Here is a 16,646-nt window from a genome sequence, read left to right as displayed (position 1 = left end):
CCCTATAAATCTGCTGCCAGTGTTCAGAGTTTAGTACTGTCATAATCTGCTGCCTGTGCACACAGTTTAGCACCCCTATAAATCTGCTGCCAGTGTTCAGAGTTTAGCACTCTTATAATCTGCTGCCAGTGTTCAGAGTTTAGCACTCTTATAATCTGCTGCCAGTGTTCAGAGTTTAGCACTCTTATAATCTGCTGCCAGTGTTCAGAGTTTAGCACCCCTATAATCTGCTGCCAGTGTTCAGAGTTTAGTACTCCTATAAATCTGCTGCCAGTGTTCAGAGTTTAGTACTCCTATAAATCTGCTGCCAGTGTTCAGAGTTTAGTACTCCTATAATCTGCTGCCAGTGTTCAGAGTTTAGCACTGTTATAATCTGCTGCCTGTGCACACAGTTTAGCACCCCTATAAATCTGCTGCCAGTGTTCAGAGTTTAGCACTCTTATAATCTGCTGCCAGTGTTCAGAGTTTAGCACCCCTATAAATCTGCTGCCAGTGTTCAGAGTTTAGCACTCTTATAATCTGCTGCCAGTGCACACAGTTTAGCACCCCTATAAATCTGCTGCCAGTGTTCAGAGTTTAGCACTCTTATAATCTGCTGCCAGTGTTCAGAGTTTAGCACCCCTATAAATCTGCTGCCAGTGTTCAGAGTTTAGTACTGTTATAATCTGCTGCCTTTGCACACAGTTTAGCACCCCTATAAATCTGCTGCCAGTGTTCAGAGTTTAGCACTCCTATAAATCTGCTGCCAGTGTTCAGAGTTTAGCACTCTTAAAATCTGCTGCCAGTGCACACAATTTAGCACTCCTATAATATGCTGCCAGTGCACACAGTTTAGCACTCCTATAATCTGCTGCCAGTGTTCAGAGTTTAGCACTCCTATAATCTGCTGCCAGTGTTCAGAGTTTAGCACTGTTATAATCTTCTGCCAGTGCACACAGTTTCGCACCCCTATAAATCTGCTGCCAGTGTTCAGAGTTTAGCACTCCTATAATCTGCTGCCAGTGTTCAGAGTTTAGCACTCTTATAATCTGCTGCCAGTGTTCAGAGTTTAGCACTGTTATAATCTTCTGCCAGTGCACACAGTTTAGCACTGTTATAATCTGCTGCCAGTGCACACAGTTTCGCACCCCTATAAATCTGCTGCCAGTGTTCAGAGTTTAGCACTCCTATAATCTGCTGCCAGTGTTCAGAGTTTAGCACTCCTATAATCTGCTGCCAGTGTTCAGAGTTTAGCACCCCTATAAATCTGCTGCCAGTGTTCAGAGTTTAGTACTGTTATAATCTTCTGCCAGTGCACACAGTTTAGCACTGTTATAATCTGCTGCCAGTGCACACAGTTTCGCACCCCTATAAATCTGCTGCCAGTGTTCAGAGTTTAGCACTCCTATAATCTGCTGCCAGTGCACACAGTTTAGCACTCCTATAATCTGCTGCCAGTGTTCAGAGTTTAGCACTGTTATAATCTGCTGCCTTTGCACACAGTTTAGCACCCCTATAATCTGCTGCCAGTGTTCAGAGTTTAGCACTCTTATAATCTGCTGCATGTGCACACAGTTTAGCACCCCTATAATCTGCTGCCAGTGTTCAGAGTTTAGCACCCCTATAAATCTGCTGCCAGTGTTCAGAGTTTAGTACTGTCATAATCTGCTGCCTGTGCACACAGTTTAGCACCCCTATAAATCTGCTGCCAGTGTTCAGAGTTTAGCACTCTTATAATCTGCTGCCAGTGTTCAGAGTTTAGCACTCTTATAATCTGCTGCCAGTGTTCAGAGTTTAGCACTCTTATAATCTGCTGCCAGTGTTCAGAGTTTAGCACCCCTATAATCTGCTGCCAGTGTTCAGAGTTTAGTACTCCTATAAATCTGCTGCCAGTGTTCAGAGTTTAGTACTCCTATAAATCTGCTGCCAGTGTTCAGAGTTTAGTACTCCTATAATCTGCTGCCAGTGTTCAGAGTTTAGCACTGTTATAATCTGCTGCCTGTGCACACAGTTTAGCACCCCTATAAATCTGCTGCCAGTGTTCAGAGTTTAGCACTCTTATAATCTGCTGCCAGTGTTCAGAGTTTAGCACTCTTATAATCTGCTGCCAGTGTTCAGAGTTTAGCACCCCTATAAATCTGCTGCCAGTGTTCAGAGTTTAGCACTCTTATAATCTGCTGCCAGTGCACACAGTTTAGCACCCCTATAAATCTGCTGCCAGTGTTCAGAGTTTAGCACTCTTATAATCTGCTGCCAGTGTTCAGAGTTTAGCACCCCTATAAATCTGCTGCCAGTGTTCAGAGTTTAGTACTGTTATAATCTGCTGCCTTTGCACACAGTTTAGCACCCCTATAAATCTGCTGCCAGTGTTCAGAGTTTAGCACTCCTATAAATCTGCTGCCAGTGTTCAGAGTTTAGCACTCTTAAAATCTGCTGCCAGTGCACACAATTTAGCACTCCTATAATATGCTGCCAGTGCACACAGTTTAGCACTCCTATAATCTGCTGCCAGTGTTCAGAGTTTAGCACTCCTATAATCTGCTGCCAGTGTTCAGAGTTTAGCACTGTTATAATCTTCTGCCAGTGCACACAGTTTCGCACCCCTATAAATCTGCTGCCAGTGTTCAGAGTTTAGCACTCCTATAATCTGCTGCCAGTGTTCAGAGTTTAGCACTCTTATAATCTGCTGCCAGTGTTCAGAGTTTAGCACTGTTATAATCTTCTGCCAGTGCACACAGTTTAGCACTGTTATAATCTGCTGCCAGTGCACACAGTTTCGCACCCCTATAAATCTGCTGCCAGTGTTCAGAGTTTAGCACTCCTATAATCTGCTGCCAGTGTTCAGAGTTTAGCACTCCTATAATCTGCTGCCAGTGTTCAGAGTTTAGCACCCCTATAAATCTGCTGCCAGTGTTCAGAGTTTAGTACTGTTATAATCTTCTGCCAGTGCACACAGTTTAGCACTGTTATAATCTGCTGCCAGTGCACACAGTTTCGCACCCCTATAAATCTGCTGCCAGTGTTCAGAGTTTAGCACTCCTATAATCTGCTGCCAGTGCACACAGTTTAGCACTCCTATAATCTGCTGCCAGTGTTCAGAGTTTAGCACTCTTATAATCTGCTGCCAGTGTTCAGAGTTTAGCACTCTTATAATCTGCTGCCAGTGTTCAGAGTTTAGCACCCCTATAATCTGCTGCCAGTGTTCAGAGTTTAGTACTCCTATAAATCTGCTGCCAGTGTTCAGAGTTTAGTACTCCTATAAATCTGCTGCCAGTGTTCAGAGTTTAGTACTCCTATAATCTGCTGCCAGTGTTCAGAGTTTAGCACTGTTATAATCTGCTGCCTGTGCACACAGTTTAGCACCCCTATAAATCTGCTGCCAGTGTTCAGAGTTTAGCACTCTTATAATCTGCTGCCAGTGTTCAGAGTTTAGCACTCTTATAATCTGCTGCCAGTGTTCAGAGTTTAGCACCCCTATAAATCTGCTGCCAGTGTTCAGAGTTTAGCACTCTTATAATCTGCTGCCAGTGCACACAGTTTAGCACCCCTATAAATCTGCTGCCAGTGTTCAGAGTTTAGCACTCTTATAATCTGCTGCCAGTGTTCAGAGTTTAGCACCCCTATAAATCTGCTGCCAGTGTTCAGAGTTTAGCACTGTTATAATCTGCTGCCTGTGCACACAGTTTAGCACCCCTATAAATCTGCTGCCAGTGTTCAGAGTTTAGCACTCTTATAATCTGCTGCCACTGTTCAGAGTTTAGCACTCTTATAATCTGCTGCCAGTGTTCAGAGTTTAGCACCCCTATAAATCTGCTGCCAGTGTTCAGAGTTTAGCACTGTTATAATCTGCTGCCTGTGCACACAGTTTAGCACCCCTATAAATCTGCTGCCAGTGTTCAGAGTTTAGCACTCTTATAATCTGCTGCCACTGTTCAGAGTTTAGCAATCTTATAATCTGCTGCCAGTGTTCAGAGTTTAGCACCCCTATAATCTGCTGCCAGTGTTCAGAGTTTAGTACTCCTATAAATCTGCTGCCAGTGTTCAGAGTTTAGTACTCCTATAATCTGCTGCCAGTGTTCAGAGTTTAGCACCCCTATAAATCTGCTGCCAGTGTTCAGAGTTTAGTACTGTTATAATCTGCTGTCTTTGCACACAGTTTAGCACCCCTATAATCTGCTGCCACTGTTCAGAGTTTAGCACTCTTATAATCTGCTGCCAGTGTTCAGAGTTTAGCACCCCTATAATCTGCTGCCAGTGTTCAGAGTTTAGTACTCCTATAAATCTGCTGCCAGTGTTCAGAGTTTAGTACTCCTATAATCTGCTGCCAGTGTTCAGAGTTTAGCACCCCTATAAATCTGCTGCCAGTGTTCAGAGTTTAGTACTGTTATAATCTGCTGTCTTTGCACACAGTTTAGCACCCCTATAATCTGCTGCCAGTGTTCAGAGTTTAGCACTCTTATAATCTGCTGCCAGTGTTCAGAGTTTAGTACTGTTATAATACAAAGAACAAAGATAATTACAGCACAGGAACAGGCCCTTCGGCCCTCCAAGCCTGCGCCGATCCAGATCCTCTCTCTAAACATGTCGCCTATTTTCTAAGGTTCTGTATCTCTTTTTTTCCTGCCCATTCATGTATCTGTCTAGATACATCTTAAAAGACTCCATCGTGCCCGCATCTACCACCTCCGCTGGCAACGCGCTCCAGGCGCCCACCACCCTCTGCGTAAAGAACTTTCCATGCATATCCCCCCTAAACTTTTCCCCTTTCACTTTGAACTCGTGTCCTCTCGTAATTGAATCCCCCACTCTGGGAAAAAGTCTCTTGCTAGCCACCCTGTCTATACCTCTCATGATTTTGTACACCTCAATCAGGTCCCCCCTCAACCTCCGTCTTTCTAATGAAAATAATCCTAATCTACTCAACCTCTCTTCATAGCTAGCGCCCACCATAACAGGCAACATCCTGGTGAACCTCCTCTGCACCCTCTCCAAAGCATCCACATCCTTTTGATAATGTGGCGACCAGAACTGTACGCAGTATTCCAAATGTGGCCGAACCAAAGTCCTATACAACTGTAACATGACCTGCCAAGTCTTGTACTCAATGCCCCGTCCGATGAAGGAAAGCATGCCGTATGCCTTCTTGACCACTCTATTTACCTGCGTTGCCACCTTCAGGGAACAGTGGACCTGAACACCCAAATCTCTCTGGACATCAATTTTCCCCAGGACTTTTCCATTTACTGTATAGTTCACTCTTGAATTGGATCTTCCAAAATGCATCACCTCGCATTTGCCCTGAATGAACTCCATCTGCCATTTCTCTGCCCAACTCCCCAATCTATCTATATTCTGCTGTATTCTCTGCCAGTCCCCTTCACTATCTGCTACTCCACCAATCTTAGTGTCATCTGCAAACTTGCTAATCAGTCCACCTATACTTTCCTCCAAATCATTAATGTATATCACAAACAACAGTGGTCCCAGCACGGATCCCTGTGGAACACCACTGGTCACGCGTCTCCATTTTGAGAAACTCCCTTCTACTGCTACTCTCTGTCTCCTGTTGCCCAGCCAGTTCTTTATCCATCTAGCTAGTACACCTTGGACCCCAAGCGCCTTCACTTTCTCCATCAGCCTGCCATGGGGAACCTTATCAAACGCCTTACTGAAGTCCATGTATATGACATCGACAGCCCTTCCCTCATCAACCAACTTTGTCACTTCCTCAAAGAATTCTATTAAGTTGGTAAGACATGACCTTCCCTGCACAAAACCATGTTGCCTATCACTGATGAGCCCATTTTCTTCCAAATGGGAATAGATCCTATCCCTCAGTATCTTCTCCAGCAGCTTCCCTACCACTGACGTCAGGCTCACCGGTCTATAATTACCTGGATTGTCCCTGCTACCCTTCTTAAACAAGGGGACAACATTAGCAATTCTCCAGTCCTCCGGGACCTCACCTGTGTTTAAGGATGCTGCAAAGATATCTGTTGAGGCCCCAGCTATTTCCTCTCTCGCTTCCCTCAGTAACCTGGGATAGATCCCATCCGGACCTGGGGACTTGTCCACCTTAATGCCCTTTAGAATACCCAACACTTCCTCCCTCCTTCTGCTGCCAGTGTTCAGAGTTTAGCACTGTTATAATCTGCTGCCAGTGCACACAGTTTAGCACTCCTATAATCTGCTGCCAGTGTTCAGAGTTTAGCACTCTTATAATCTGCTGCCAGTATTCAGAGTTTAGCACTGTTATAATCTGCTGCCAGTGCACACAGTTTAGCACTAAAAATCTGCTGCCAGTGTTCAGAGTTTAGCACTCCTATAAATCTGCTGCCAGTGTTCAGAGTTTAGCACTCCTATAATCTGCTGCCAGTGTTCAGAGTTTAGCACTCCTATAAATCTGCTGCCAGTGTTGAGTTTCGCACTGTAAAAATCTGCTGCCAGTGTTGAGTTTAGCACTGTTATAATCTGCTGCCAGTGGACAGAATTTAGCGCTGGTTTAATCTGCTGCCAATGCAAAGTTTAGCGCTGTTATAATCTGCGGCCAGTGCCCAGAGTTTAGCGCTTTTATAATCTGTGACCAGTGTCAAGAGTTTAGCACTGTTATAATCTGTTGCCAGTGTCCAGAGTTTAACGCTGTTTCGATCTGTTTCCAGACTTTAGCACTGTTATACTCTGCTGCTGATGTATCAGGAGTGAGCCCCAAGGCTGTCATCACTGGGTAACTAACATGATCTGCAGATTGTGTATGTGTTATACTGGCAATCGCATTCACACAAATTCGGCCACTATAAGCAGCGGGGCTGGAGTGTCAGCCTAGATTTGGTGCCCAAGTCTCTGAAGTAATATAAGATGAAGCCTCTTAACATGGGAAACGACCTAGAGTCAGCAGAGAGCAAGTACCTGGATTGAATAAAAAGAGAAGAGGAGAAAACGTATTTGCAATGCCTCTTAATTCCTTTTTCGCTCCATGATGCTACAAATTAAATAGAAAGGCAAAGATTATAATGACCAGCTAAAACTTTCAACATTCTATTTTTTGAAGTGACAAGTGAGTGGAATATAATCCAATAAAATCCTCATTGTGACTTCCAGTTATATGAACTGCCTTTATAGAGGATAAGAGTTCCACATACTGGAACTGAAAGATGGCCGTGATTTGTAGAGTTAGGTCAGAGTGCAGAGTTCAGATAATGTTGTAAACAGAGAGTTTAGGAAAAGCACAGAAGTTGACAGGATGTAGATTATTGCTGGCTGGGTCCTGTGGGCACTGACACTGATGGAAAGGTCACTGAGAGCTGTGGCAATCAGAGTCGTACAGCATAGAATCAGGCCCTTCGGCCCACCACGTCCATGCCGACCATAATGCCTATCTATACTAATCCCACCTGCCTATATTAATTCCATATCCCTCTATGCCTTGCTCACTCAAGTACCTGTCCATATGCCTCTTAAATGTTGCTACTGTTCCTGCCTCCACCACCTCCTCAGGCAGCTCCTTCCAGATCCCCGCTATTCTTTGTGTGAAAAATTTACCCCTTTGATCCCCTTTAAACTGCCTCCCTCTCACCTTAAATCTATGCCCTCTAGTATTAGTCACCCCTACCATGGGAAACAGACTCTGGCTATCTACCCTATCTATGCCTCTCATAATTTTATATACCTCTATCATGTCCCCTCTCAGCCTCCTTCGCTCCAGGGAAAACAGACCCAGCCTGTCCAATCTCTCTTTATAACTCAAGCCCTCCAAACCAGGCAACATCCTTATGAATCTTTTCTGCACCCTCTCTAGCTTAATCACATCTTTCCTGTAGTGTGGCGACCAGAACTGCATACAGTACTCCAAATGCGGCCTAACCAACGTCCCAACTCTTGTACTCAATGCCTCAGCCGATGAAGGCAAGCATGCCATATGCCTTCTTCACCACCCTGTCTACCTGTGTTGCCACTTTCAGGGAACTATGTACTTGCACCCCAAGGTGTCTCTGCTCAACAACACTCCCCAGGGCCCTGCCATTCACTGTATATGTCCTGCCCTGGTTTAACTTCCCAAAATGCATCACTTCGCACTTGTCTGCATTAAATTCCATTTGCCAATCCCTTGCCCACTTTCCCAGTTTATTTATATCCTGTTGTAACCTTAGACAACCTTCTTCACTGTCCATTATACCACCACTTTTGCAAACTTACTAATCATGCCCCCTACATTCACATCCAAGTCATTAATATATATGACAAACAACAGAGGGCCCAGCACCAATCCCTGCGGCACACCATTGGTCACCAGCCTCCAATCTGAAAAACAACCCTCCACTACCACCCTCTGCCTCCTATCACCAAGCCTATTTTTTATCCAATTGGCTAGCTCACCCTGGATCCCATGTGTTTGAACCTTCTGGACCAGTCTACTATATTGGACCTTGTCAGATGCCTTGCTAAAGTCCATGTAGACAACGTCCATCACCCTCCCTCGACAATCCTCTTGGTCACCTCCTCGAAAAACTCAAATCAAATTCGTGAGACATGATTTCCCACGCACAAAGCCATGCTGACTATCCCTAATCATTATTATCAATATCACAGGAAGGTGGTCTCTTCTTACTCCACCCAGTATCACATGAAAGGCAGAAGTTAGTGAACTGGTTTTACAAGTACAGGGAATTACACCCACAATTAGAGCAAAATTTGATATTTGTGTGTGTGCCTCTGTCCTTGCCTCAGCCCATCTGGCACTGAAGCTCATCCACACATTTTATCATTTCCAGACTCGATTACTGCAATGATCACCTGGCCAGCCTCCCATCCTCCACCCTCTGTAAGCTTCAACTCATCGAAAGCATATCCAAGTCCCAATCACCCCACTGTGCTCGCTGACCGCTCCTCCAATGCCTCAACTTGGAAACTCTTTCTGCATGTTCAAATTGCTTCGTTGCCTCACCCCTCCTGAGCTCTGTAACCTCTTCCAGCCCTACACCACCTCAGCCCGCAACTTTCCATTCTTCTGATTCTGGACTCTTGAGCTTATTCCCTCTCTTTCTCCCACCACTGGCAAACATGCCTTCAGCTACCAGGTCTTATTGTGGAATTTCCTCCCTAAGCCCTTCCGCCTCTCTACCCTCTTCCCTCCTTTCAGATCTTCCTTAAAATCACCTCTTTGGCCAAGCCTTTGGTCACCCATCCTAGTGTTCCCTTTAGTTCAGTGGTGATTTTTTCCCCTTATACCTGTGAAGAGCCTCGGGGCACTTTTCTATGTTAAAGACACTATACAAATGAAAGTTGTTGACAATCTAGCACTGATGTTCAACTTGTTTCATTCATACAGAACAGAATGTTGGTTTGCAGTGTTTATGTTTGCCAGGGAAAAACCACTGGCAGGCACCAGAGGTGAGTCATTCATATTTCAACAGGGAGCCCACAGTGCCAGTGATATAAATGCAGCATTCAGATTAACGTCTGGCTATTGAGTGAATTTACAAATTCAAGTTCAACTGGTCATTGACTGCCACGGAACTCGAGGCCACTGCTTTTCCAATTGGAAACATGATCCATCAAGAACAATTGACCAGTTACTGATTGAAAGACGCATCATGGCAAACTACCAGAAAAGGACTGCAGCGTATAGTATGTGAAGAATTAAGTTCAGATCTGCTGGAGGAAACAGCTCAGTCTTAAAAACAAGTAAATTGGGCCAGTGAGATTACACAAAACTTTGTGTTGCCTCCTCATCTAAATGATTCCAGCATGCAGTCATTGTGAAATGCACTGCTGACTGGCTACAGGCTCAACAGGGAGCTCAGCAGCATGCATGAAAGCTAGCTTGCACTTTTAAAGGTAGCCTGCCCTTCTTAAAGGGTAGTGGCATTCATTGTACAGAAGCTGCTGTAGACTGTCTGTGGAAGACTTGGACAGAAGCAAAAGCACAGAAAATGGAGCAACAGGCAAGAGAGAGGACTCCCAAGTTTTCTGATGCGGTGCTGGAGGCATTGTTCCAGAAGGTGGAAAGGAGGAGAGACGTAATGTTTCCGCAGGAGGCCCTCAAGGCACACCCTGAGAAGGGAATGGGAGCAGGTAGCCTGGGAGGTCAATTATGCTTATTTGTCACATTAGTTGTGTTACGACCCGGTGAGCAATGTGTCTAGGGGGTCTCTTGCTGTCTTCACCTGGTCTTATTGTAACAGGGTTTAATTTTAAACACACTGTTTTCTGAGCTCCCCTTTTTGTGAATCCATGTTCACAGTTTCCAATTTCCAGGCAAATAACTGAACACAAACAGGCTTTCTTTGATTTAAAGCAGAAAGATTAAATTTATTAAACCTTAAATTTAATTCTAATACGGTTCACACCTGCGGATATACAACGCACTCACGCTAGCATGCACATATGATATAAACATGCAAGATAGGGACAGAAAAGAGTAGAAGAGATAAGTAAAACAGTTTGAGGCAATATGTTGTTACAGTTTCTCAAGCTCGCTGTAGTCCTTGAGTGTAGTTATATTCTTGCATTTTGTTGGGGCCCAGAAATCTTCTTAAAACTTTGTTCACATGGCAAACCTTTCTCTCTTTGAGTTTCATGTGCCTTCAATGGTTTCAGTTCCCTGAGAGATATGCAGGCAGGCAGGTGTTCTTGCTTCAGTTTCCGGAGCACACGGCATTCTGCCTGGCAATTCCTTTGTTTGAGAGTTCAAATTCAAAAAGCTCCCAGGGTGCGCAGCAGGTTAGTCATGTGACTAGTTCCTTATATGGAACAGTCTCTTCACATCCCTTGTTGGAGGCTCAAATTTCTCTGCCCCAGCCAGCTAGCCATGTGACTAAAACTTGTCTGACCACTTCAGTGTATTGGAGAGCCACTGCAGAGTCTCCATTGTTTCAACATGGTCTGTTACCATGGAAATGGCTTTCCAGTCAGAGATTGCAATTTTTGAAGTTTTAATGTTTTATTTATTTATTTTTTATTTAGAGAGACAGCACTGAAACAGGCCCTTCAGCCCACCGAGTCTGTGCCGACCATCAACCACCCATTTATACTAATCCTACATTAATCCCATATTCCTACCACATCCCCACACCACCTACCTATACTAGGGGCAATTTACAACGGCCAATTTACCTATCAACCTGCAAGTCTTTGGCTGTGGGAGGAAACCGGAGCACCCGGAGGAAACCCACGCGAAATAATGTGTGCCTCAGTCTTAGTAGATGGGGAGTTTGCCTGACACCTCCACACCCAGGGGAATGAAATGTAATTTGAAAAAAATGGTGCATTTCATTACAGAGTTTGACAGAAATATAAGATACAGTAAGAAAACCATGCATTTCTCTCATTCATTTTCATTCATTCACCACTCTTGAAGCTCATTAAAAACAGTCTGTTCTGGGGGAGCCAGGGCTGCTTTAATTCCCCCTTTTTTCTCCTCAGGAGAGTTAGTAGGGAGGTGGGTCTATCCTGAACCCCCTGATTCATGCAAAGACTTTTGGCTTCAGGGGATGGGTAGTTCCCTTTTCCTCTGACTGTGAGGGAGGAGTCTCTGTTACTCTCCCCTTTGTTCTCTGGGACACTCCTACCTGCAGGTATTTGTGCAGACTTAACTGCATGCTCCGGTGACCCTGCGACGAGGTGATGCATCATTTTCATGGTTTCTCTGCCCCCTAGAGGTCTCTCTTTGTCTCTGTAGGTCCCTGGAAATGCTGTTCGCAACTCTGGTGGGGTGCTTTTAGAGTCTGCATTTACATAGGAGGATGTGGGGTCTAACTTTTCACATTTTTCTGGGTTGGTTGACCGGGCGGTAGAGGTTTTCTTCCCGGACTTCCTTTAACCTGCTCTCTGCATCATTTTTCCCCCCTCTCTTTCTAAACGTTTGCCAGTCATGTGCCTGCCTGTCCCCTTTTGTTCTCGGCGGGAGTCCCTTACAGTTCACCTGCCCTCTGCTGGAGGGTCCTCCTAACACTGTTTCAGGACTTAGGGGTGCAGGTTACACTGTAGGTTGGGGTTCTCCTCAACCTGACACATGTGGCATGTCCTGGAGTACTCCACCACATCTTTGTGGAGTTTTGGCCAGTCAGACTGCTGCCTTATGCGGGTTTTGGTCTTTCATATACCAGCATTTACAGCTACTGTAGTCTCATGGGCGCTTCTTAATATTTCTCTCCGGTACCTCTGTGACACCACTAACTGGTGAACTACTGTCCACTCCTTGCTCTCAGGTCTGTGAGGAGAACTCTATTTCCTCATCAGTACCTCATTCTTTAAATAGTAGCAATCAGGGGCTCCCTCTGCTTCACTTTCAGACTGGGCAGCCTGTGCTAACCTTTGCAACACTGGGTCGGCTCGTTGAGCCTCACCTAGGGAAAGTTCGTTTAATTTATTCCCTGGGTCTCCTAACTTTCCAAAGGAAGTCTCGGACAGGCAGACCTCATGGTCATTTCCCTGCAATGTCAATGCAGTCTCCTCTGAGGGAGCTGGTTTGATCATGGCCTGATCCACGACACATTCAGGGACACTGCAGGGGTCCGTCACCTTCCACTGCCCTGTCTCTCTGACCTCATGCGATCTTTCTTTCACTACTGTGGGGGCTACCACCTTCACCCCCGCCAGATCATTATCCAGGAACAGGTCAACCCCGTCCACAGGCAAACTAGGGACAATCCCTACAGTCACTGGTCCCGAAACTAGGTCGCACTCCAGGTGCACCCAGTGTACAGGTACAGGCATACACTGCCCTCCAATACCATTCACCACCATTTTGGTGTTCACTGCAATTTCTGGGGCAAAGGTCAGGCCTTTTCCCAGTAAAAGGGATCTAGTGGTCCCTGTTTCCGGAGCACACGGCATTCTGCCTGGCAATTCCTTTGTTTGAGAGTTCAAATTCAAAAAGCTCCCAGGGTGCGCAGCAGGTTAGTCATGTGACTAGTTCCTTATATGGAACAGTCTCTTCACATCCCTTGTTGGAGGCTCAAATTTCTCTGCCCCAGCCGGCTAGCCATGTGACTAAAACTTGTCTGACCACTTCAGTGTATTGGAGAGCCACTGCAGAGTCTCCATTGTTTCAACATGGTCTGTTACCATGGAAATGTCTTTCCAGTCAGAGATTGCAATTTTTAAAGTTTTAATGTTTATGTGGTGAAATAATGTGTGTCTCAGTCTTGGCAGGTGGGGGTTTACCCGACAGTTGTGTGAGATTTTATCTAATCTCACTGGCCCAAGTTACTTATTTTTCGACTGAGAAGGGAATGGGTGCAGGTAGCCAGGGAGGTCAATTCCCAGAGTCTGACACTGAGCAACTGGCAGCAGTGCTGGAAGGGGTTCAATGACCTCAAATGGGTGGTCAAGGAATGCATCTTCACTGGACATATCCTACCCACCTCTCCATCACTCACCCAGCAGCAATCTCAAGTAATCAGGACTTGTGCCTGGCATCCAGATACTCCACCTCACCCTCACTCACCTACTAATGCTGCCAGCCTCACACTCACCTCTCGCTGCTTCCACATACCTCCAGCTATTTCACAGGCACATTACCCAAATACATTGCCATACACTCACTGACATTTTTCCCTCTCTTGTAGGACAAGGTAGCCCATAACTGCAGGGAGCACAGCAGAACCTGTGGTGGACAGGCAGACCAGCATCTCCTGAGCACTTTGGAAGAGACAGTGCACTGCATTGTAAGGACGGCTGTAATTTAGGCTGTTGCATCCGCGTCTCTGAGAACATTCAGGATGCTCCATCTCAAATCCCACCTCACCATTATCCTGCTATATGGCATGAAGTGCCAACTGCAAATGGTTTAACCATGGACCTCTTGCTCCCACCCCATCACCCACCATCGCCCCCCACTCCAACCCTCCCCCTTCTACATTTCTGCTTTCAAATGCCCAAGAACTGCCGCCTGGCTAGGTACTGCCGTCTCAGGAGGAAGGGCGACAGCTACACCTGACCGCTGATGAAAAAGCAGTGTCACTGGATCTCACACTTGCATCCACCAATGCATACCTTAGAAGGTTGAAGAGAGTTGGGATCTACACGTGGATAACTCATGTGCCAGCACATCAGAGTTCTGCTGCAGAGGACTACATGAGGACTTCGATGGGATAGTGTACAGGAGAACGCTGATGGTCATGCACACCATCTCAAGGGCAACTAGGGATACGCAATAAATGCTGGCCTAGCCAGCAACCCCCACATCCCATGAATGAAAAAAAAAGCACTGAGATGCTTTGTCCATTGGCTGGCCTGCCAGACTCCTGTTATTGTCATGGAGCACGGAGGAGTCCGGCTCCAATGTGGCACAGGGCCTCGTGCAGAGCTTGGAGCCCATCCTTTCCACTGTGGATGTGGTGACTCACTCCATGACAGCACCAATGAACCCAGCCATGATGCAGCATCTAGTAGCTGCTGTCTTAACTTGCACTGCAGCACAGGTGGAAGCCACCCAACATCACAGTGCTGCAGTGGAAGTGCAGACTGCTGCCATAAAGGCTCAGACTGCTCATAAGAAATAGGAGTAGGCCATTTGGCCCCTCGAGTCTGCTCCGCCATTCAATAAGATAGCTTTCTCCACTTTCCTGCCAGTCCCCCATAACCCTTTACTCCCTTGTAGATCAAAAATCTGGCTAACTCAACCTTGAATATATTCAATGACCCAGCCTCCACTGCTCTCTGGGGAAGAGAATTCCAAAGATTGGCGACCCTCTGAGAGAAGAAATTCCTCCTCATCTCCATCTTAAATATGAGGCCCCTTATTCTGAAACTGTGCCCCCAGTTCTAGATTCCCCCACGAGGGGAAACATCCTCTCAGCATCTACCCTGTCAAGTTCCCTCTGAATCTTACATGTTTCAATATCATCTCTCATTCTTCTAAACTCCAATGAGTCTAGGCCCACCCTGCTCAACTTTTCCTCATAAGGCAACTCCATCATCCCAGGAACCTAGTGAACCTTCTCTGAACTGCCTCCAATGCAAGTATATCCCTCCTTAAGTAAGGAGACCAAAACTGTACGCAGTACTCTTGGTGCGGTCTCACCAATGCCCTGTACAGTTGCAGCAAAATTTCCCTACTTTTAGAGTCCATCATGAAGCTGCCATCATGGCTGTGGCTACCACTGCTCAAAGGAGCTTGTAGAGGCTCTTATAGCAGTCCAGCAAGCTATGCTGAGGCGCTGCCCCGGTGGAGTGGTAGTGGCACCATGGAACACAAACCTGCTGTCCTGTCTCAGGATGACAGCATTCATGCACCCACTGCTGTCACTCTGCCAGTGCCCCTGCTGTTGCCTCTCAGCCAGCCATCCCAGACGCTACTGCCCATGCCCAGATGGTGCACTCTGAAGCTGGGCCTTCTAGGGCCCGAGCTGCTCGAGGTCGTTCTGCAAGGCCATCTGCAGTCTCCCCCAGTGAAAGTCAGCAGCCTTCCACCAGCCACTCGGGTAGCACTGTGTAGGAACACTAGGACAGGCAAAGGCACCCACAAGACAGGCACTAAGGGAATGCACAAGGGTGAATAGTTTAATTGTGCATGTATTATTGGAAGTGTTGTTGGATAAAGTTGTTTAGGAATTTTTTTTTAGTGGTGGCTTGTATTTCAGGATTTGGGCCAAGAGGACGCTGTAATGGTACTTAGTGGATGAACTGAAAGGTGCAGAATTATGGAGCAACTGTGATGTGAGGATGAGATCTCAAAAATCTGGCAAATGAGTATCTGCTCACGACAGCTCATCCAGAGCGAAGAGTTCCCCAGGATGCCTCCTCCCTTCTTCCTATTCTTCCTCCTCCCTCTGCACACCTCTCTCTGCTACCTACACTGCATTTCCAAATTATGCTGCAGGCCATGAAGGACTGTAACTATAGTTCCCATTACTTAAGCAGACTTTCTCCTGACAGGCCTTCCAATCCCTATGACTTCCTTGTCAAGATCCAGCACCACTCCCTTGAAAATCCAAAAGGTTTGCAAAACCCTTCCAATAACAATCAACGCTGTACTTTCCTCTATCTCTGCATCAGCAAAAGTAGGTCGAAAGCACCTCACCTGTAAGTTGGATGTTTGGCCCTTTAAATAACACTGGTGCAGGGGGTCTCTCATGCAGTTGAACACATGTTCGGCTGGGAGTGCTTAAGAGAGGACGTTAACTGGCCCTTTGTGGTCCAAAATGGTAGATCAGATGTCAAATCAATGTTAGAGGCTGTTTGTTACAGCCTGCCCACTCAAGCATACACACTAGTGCCCTGTCAGTAAGGGGATGTCACACGGGCCACACTGGAAGTGGCCAGAAGAGTTCAGGCCAGCTTTTTTTCAATTCGTGGCTTCTGTAGCGCCAGCACCAGCTTTCCTTTCACTCCTGGCTGATGGGACTACCTTTTGAATTACATTATGTGTGGTTTATCCAACACAAAAAAAAATTCTCTTCTGCAAAAACATGGTGCTACATCTCACTGTTTATCCATTTACTGTAAAACTGGGCTTTCTTCATAAGCACTGCCTCAATCATTGTCTATCAAACCACAGCCTCCAAGTATTCACTTCAATCACCAGGCCACTCTACATTTACCCACAAGACTGCCATTTCTATGCTTTCCTTTCCCATCCTCCAGGCCAAACACACATCTGTTCAAACAATACTTCCAACCTCTTCCTCTGTTCTCCCAGGAGGAGGGACTGCTTCAGCCTACAA

The 16,646-nt window shown here is 46.1% G+C and overlaps 1 protein-coding gene across 1 annotated transcript in view; it reads right to left on the bottom strand.

The window, feature by feature from the left end:
- Nucleotides 1–16,646, bottom strand: part of LOC137358706 (transmembrane protein 198-like) — an 87,450-nt gene that overhangs the window by 21,161 nt on the left and 49,643 nt on the right. The window lies entirely within an intron of this gene.

This window comes from Heterodontus francisci, chromosome X (genome assembly GCF_036365525.1).
Source record: "Heterodontus francisci isolate sHetFra1 chromosome X, sHetFra1.hap1, whole genome shotgun sequence".
Lineage (NCBI taxonomy): Eukaryota > Metazoa > Chordata > Chondrichthyes > Heterodontiformes > Heterodontidae > Heterodontus > Heterodontus francisci.
The sequence above is the reverse complement of the archived record's forward strand: the minus strand, read 5'-3'. Positions and strand labels throughout refer to the sequence as shown.